Genomic DNA, 6,041 nt, shown 5'->3' on the forward strand with positions numbered 1-6,041 from the left:
TAGGACAACTGACTCTAGATCTAGGCTTGGCCGGTGTTTACCTTTCTACTATATGCCAGATTTTTTGTGATTTTATTACATATTATGGATGAAATTGCCTACTATGTTTTCTTACTTTTACTGCACTATGTGGATGATTGATGTGTTTGGAGACTAGATTACCCTTAAGAAGGGAATGATCTAGATGTTCTCATAGTTTTCTACAGGTGGCCATGCTTATGCAGGGCAATAAAAAAGGGGCTTAATAAAGATTAATTATAAATATGCTTGCACAAGTGCTTCAGCTGTGAAGCCCCCAAATAATAAAAAAGCATGGCCAGTATATTTATTTATTTTTCTGCTCATATATAACTATTTGGGAATATATTTTTGATTTATCAACTACTTAGGATAACCTTGCAGGAGAGTCTAAAATTTTTATTTTCATATAAATATAATTTATGCAAGTGTTAAGTGTTGTGAAAGTGAAGTTTTGAGTTGGGATACATAGATCCAAAGGTTGGATTCCAAAGAGAAAAGGACACCCCTTAGGGGAGTAGACCTTTTCTATTTGGAGATCCAAATTTGGATCACTTCTTTCTTACCCAAAGAGGAAAGAGTCGTCTTTCCCTTAAAGGAAGTGCCCTCGTATCTATTTGGGTAGCCTACTACGAAGGATCCAAGGAGTCTGAAGGAGAACAAGCTTGAAGAATTGAAGACTAAGATTATCCTACTCAAAACCACTTGCATCCCTATTATGTTTAGAATATGGGTTATTGTCAGTGGTGCCCGACCACTTTACTTTATGTAAGAGTTTGTAATAAGCAAGGCAATTTTGCATATCGGTATTTATTAATTAATTAATTTATATTTGATATGTTGATATGATTGCCTTTAGGATTGCCTGTTTTTCCTATTTTTTGGCATTTACTTGCTACTTTTATTTTTGCTTGGATATGTGAGACTCGTAAAGGTGTGAAAAGTTTTATATTCATAATAAAAAAGTCTAAAATTTAGAGAGTTAAATAACATAGAAAGATAATGAATCTAAGGAATTAGCCAGGGATCGAACCCGGGGTCACATGCTTATTTCTGCACTTCTTCTTTCCTTATTTTAGATCCTTCCCCACCTGCGGATAAAGCCGGATAATCTGACTTATGAGGATGAGGTGCCGGACTTAGGGAAGCCCAGTCTTCTAAAAAATTATTTTATAAGCCTATTTTTAACTTTCAAGTATTCATGATTTAAAGTTATCGACTAGCATGTATTGCATTAGAAATACATTTAAAAGAGTCAAAATTTTAATTGCAATAGTTCTTAGCATTTTTCACCCAACATAAGTCAAATGGGCCAATTAGAAAAATCTCTAGATATCGCCCCCAGCTCTCCAAAATCTTAGAGAAAATGTCCCTACCACTCTTTTATAAAAAGACTGGATTCATATATTTTAAATTGATTTGGTGCTTAGCTGGATCCCCAATCCAAGACGAGGTAAGTCCATGATCTAGATTGCATTAGTTAGGTTCGGACGACTGTGGTCTAGTGTCCAAAATTAGATTTAGGATATGGGGAAGATCTTTAATTATAAGACCCTAACTTTCGGGAATATAATCCCAAATTTTTAATAAAATGCTCAACTCAAATTAAATTTTATTTCAATCTAAAATGTAAAGCCCAACACTTAGATTAAGTTGGGACACTTTCAGATGGTTCTAGAATCTCAAAGTGTCCCCTACTTTTCTTCCCTTGACTTAATTAATAACTGTTCAATCTTGATCCAATCCCTTTTAAAATTTCAGAAATTTACCTCTTTTTTGTATCACTCCTAGAAAATCTTTAACAAAATTTCATCACTATGGACCTCCGAAAGAGCACCGCTACGGCTGCAGGATTGCAGAGGGGTATACGACTGCACCTATCCTGAGGGATAGAAACGATCGCAGGCCTCCACGCTCCTCACAAACGGGCCAAGTGGAAGGGATAGATTGGACCATACATACGATTAATCATGGAGGATAGTTGTGACGACCACTCACTGTGATTATCCTGATGAGTGATGTGGCTGTTTTTAACTTTAACATTATGGATTTTATTTCACCCCCTAAGGTTCTTTCTACCCCTGTGGGTCTTGCTGCCTGTGAGCTAAATTGTGTTATGAACCAGGATTCTTTGGGTTCTCTTAACTCTATCTCTCACCTTAACTCTCACCTTTGTCCTGTGATTTCACTGGTGTTCCTAAGGTTATTTCCCCTGTGGTGTCAAATGTTTGTGTGATGGGCCCTTTCATAGATGTGTCTATTAACTTAATTTCTCCTATAGCTTTGTTTACTTGTGTGGGGGAGGAGGTGAGAATGTAATCTGATTGGCTTCATGGATCATCAGAGTCTTCTTCGGAAGCTTGTGAGTAGGAAGAATATACTCGAGATGATCATCCTGTTGTGAGGAAGACTTTGAATTTTTCCTCTTGTGGGATTTTCTCTCTCCTCAAAACGACCAGATTTTCATTTATCATTAGTCGGATCGGCCCGGCCGATCGCCAGATCGTCCCGGGATGATCAGACAAGAAAAATCGTCCTGGACGGTTCCCAGAACTATTCTCAGGCCGATATTTTCTACAGTGCCGATCGGCCTGGACGATTTCCAATCGTCCTGGACGATCCTGAGAGGAAAAAATCTAAATCAGAGAGGAACATTAAGAGAACGAGGTCTCACATAGGTATGGAAGGAAATCATTTTGAACTTTGTGTTGTTGTTTCTTTATGTGTAGCTGTGTTGGTTATCGGTTGCATGGGGCTCTTCTTCTTGCTTATGGTGTTATGATGGTGGCGGGTTCTGATTTTACCATGAGGCTCTTCATTTTATTGGCTCCCTTTTTGATGGATTCTAGAAAGATATTTCTAGTTGTAATTTATAGTTTGAGGGATATAATGTGGCTAGGGCTCACTTATTCTAAGCCGTGGCGTGTAGCAATCATTGGTGATGCATGGGCTCTCTCTCCATACTGGATGGCCAGTGTCTGGCTTAGAGGTAGTTGGAAGCCTCTGCCTTGATTGAGCCTATTAGGTTCTTTCCCTTGTTTATTCATTGTAGTTTATTTCTTTGTCCTTTTTCTTCTTTCATTTTACCAATTTGTCCCCCTTTTTTGAGATGGAATGAAAAAGTTTTGTTTAAAAAAATGGAGGATAGATGCTCTCGTCAGCACACCTCGATGGGTAATAATATGCACAGTCTGATCACAGTTACGGGTTTCCCCCACCTGATACATCAGCTCGAATGAGGTTTAGTAGATGGTGGAATTCAATTTCCCACGGATGCAAGCCTCTGTGGTTAATTACATCTCAGGCTGGAGCCCAAGAAGACTGTCGATTAAGGATTATATATTATCCTATTCAAAGTGGGATTGACACAAGGGTATAGAATAAGAAGTCCTACTCAAAAGGAAAGAAAGAATTGAAAGGGCTTAGTCAACATGCGGGGTTCACACTAGCATTCGGAGGGACTAAGGCTGTGAGAAGAAACTAAAGAAAAGAAATTAAGCACTCGACACATACGTGAGAGAAGGATGGAGGTGGCGTCATCTATGTGACACATATAAGTAGGATTTATAGTTCCTAAAAAGAATAGACTTACCTACTATTTATTCATACTATGAGACCGAATGTAGTAGCCTTGAATCCTAAATCTAACTTGAGTTTAGTGTTCTACACACACTAACACCCGTGTCATAACTAATGCAGTATAAAACCTAGACTAACCCCAGCCTGGATTGGGAAGGCAGCTAACCACCTAAAAGATTTAAAACCACGCTCTTAGGTCATTTTATGAAAGATGGGTGTGTGGTATAGTTTTTTGAAAATTACGGCCGATATCTAGAGAATTTTCTAATTGGCCTTGTACTTATATTGGGTATATACCCCTAACTAATGCAATTAAAATTTTGATTTAGTTAGTTTCTAATACAATGCATGCTAGTTGAAAGGTCAAATCATGAATGCTTTAGATTTTAAAAATAGGCTTAAATAAAAATAATTTTTAGAAGGAGACTAGACTTCCCCAAGTCCGACACTTCATCCTCATAGGCCAGATTATCTGAACTCTACCGCAGGCGGGAAAGTGTTTCATAGAAGGAGAGAGAGAAATATATTAATATGCATGCAACCCGTGATGATTCCGAAAGTTCCCTAGATTCATTAAGTTTCTATGTTTTTTAAACCTTAAAAGTTTGAATATTTATTATGAGTAGAAAAGATTTTAGTCCTTAAAGAGCCTAACAAAATTTAGGCTAAAATAAAATTGACATGCAAATCGCTAATAAACTAATAAAATCATGCAACCCTAGAGGCACATAATCATAAGTAAAACATATCAATATAGTCAAACTAATTAATAAATGTCCATAGGCCAACTGCCCTTAATTACATCCTGGGGTCTGCAAAAAATAAAGTGGCCGGCCACCACTGCCAACATCCCGGATTTCTAAGCCTATGACTAACGCAAATGATTTTGAGTTGGGATATTAAGTCTTCAGCTCTTCAGTCTTCTTGAATTTTTTTCCTTGGAATCCTAGGATCTCTCATCCTAAGACTCCTTGGATATATCCTCCTTGGAATCCTTGGATTCTTCATGGCTTGAATATCCAAATAAAGAGATAATTCCCCCTATAGGGGGTATTATCTTTTCTCTTTGGATATCTAAAGTCATCCAAACTCGATCTTTCAAATGGAAGAAGACTCTCCTCTTTGAGGATGTATTCTTCTTTTGAAATTCAAGTTGGATAAAGATATCCCAACTCAAAGACACTTTCACAACTCTCAACAATATTACGAATAAATTACATTAATTAAAAGCAGTAAATTTAGACTCACTTGCAAGATTATCCTAATAAAATCCCAAGCAATTTATAATCTCAAGCAATTTATATCGGAATGAAAATATACATCATAGCCAGACACTTGACTGTGCTCTTAATTATTGAGGGCTAAGCAGTCTCTAGAGCACCTGTAGCATTTATTATTTTATAATTTTTAGCCTTCATTTAATTAAGGGGGCTGAGCAAATTCTGGAGCATATGCACAAAACATCATTAAAAATCATGACATTTTGCCCCCCTTTTATTCAACTCTACATGATCATGGACACCTACAAGAAAAGTAATATATATATCATTCCTAACCTAGGTCATATTCGATACTTTGTGGTGCCATTTAGCAGTAAAACCACTTAGTTTAGAGGGCCCTTGGTCATAACTGTTTATCCTGCGGTGTCATTTATTGGCAAAATTGCCGGTTAGAGGACACGTACCATGTCCTTATTGGTAAGAGATTATTTGAGAATGGATCCTAGTGATATTTTCGATTAGACATTAGCTCTATGTGAGCTGAAGTAAATTTTAATTTGCCCACCCCGGCAAACTATTATAGAGGGAGGATGGATGTTGCTTTAAGTGATTTGATGGATTATTTTAATTTTAGATATTTAGAATTTTGTGTTTTTAGAAATATTGAATTTTGGAATTTATGGGTATCTAGGTAGAGTTTGGAAGGCATTTGAAAGAATTTGTTAACCCCTCTAATCAAGATAAACATCCACAACCATCATTGGGGTACCTTGGATCATTGTCATTTGTGGACTGAACCTTATTGACCTTGTCAAGATAATGATAGAGGATCAGGTTTTGTAGGTTTTATACCTTTGTTAGTAATTTTTCATTATTATAGGCTTTAAAGGCCTAATATGAATTTATGAAAACAAATATACCGGTCACAATAATCGTATATTTGTTTGATGGTTCGAACCCTGTCGACTCCTATTTATCCACATAGAAGGATCAGGTTTGAACTTGAATACACTTATTGATTTGTGTAGCATCCCTATACATCACCTATATACTTATATCACGCTCGTCGGGGCTCATACGGATATTTGGGGGCATTCTATAATTATTTGTTGAACCTTATCAGTTCCTATTTACCTGTTTAGGAGGATCGGGTTCAAATTTATTGACCCGTGCATCATCCCTAGAGATCACATGTGTACCAAAAAGTTGCTCATCGGGGCCCAT

This window comes from Dendrobium catenatum, unplaced genomic scaffold, assembly GCF_001605985.2.
Source record: "Dendrobium catenatum unplaced genomic scaffold, ASM160598v2 fragScaff_scaffold_1165, whole genome shotgun sequence".
In the NCBI taxonomy this organism is placed as follows: domain Eukaryota; kingdom Viridiplantae; phylum Streptophyta; class Magnoliopsida; order Asparagales; family Orchidaceae; genus Dendrobium; species Dendrobium catenatum.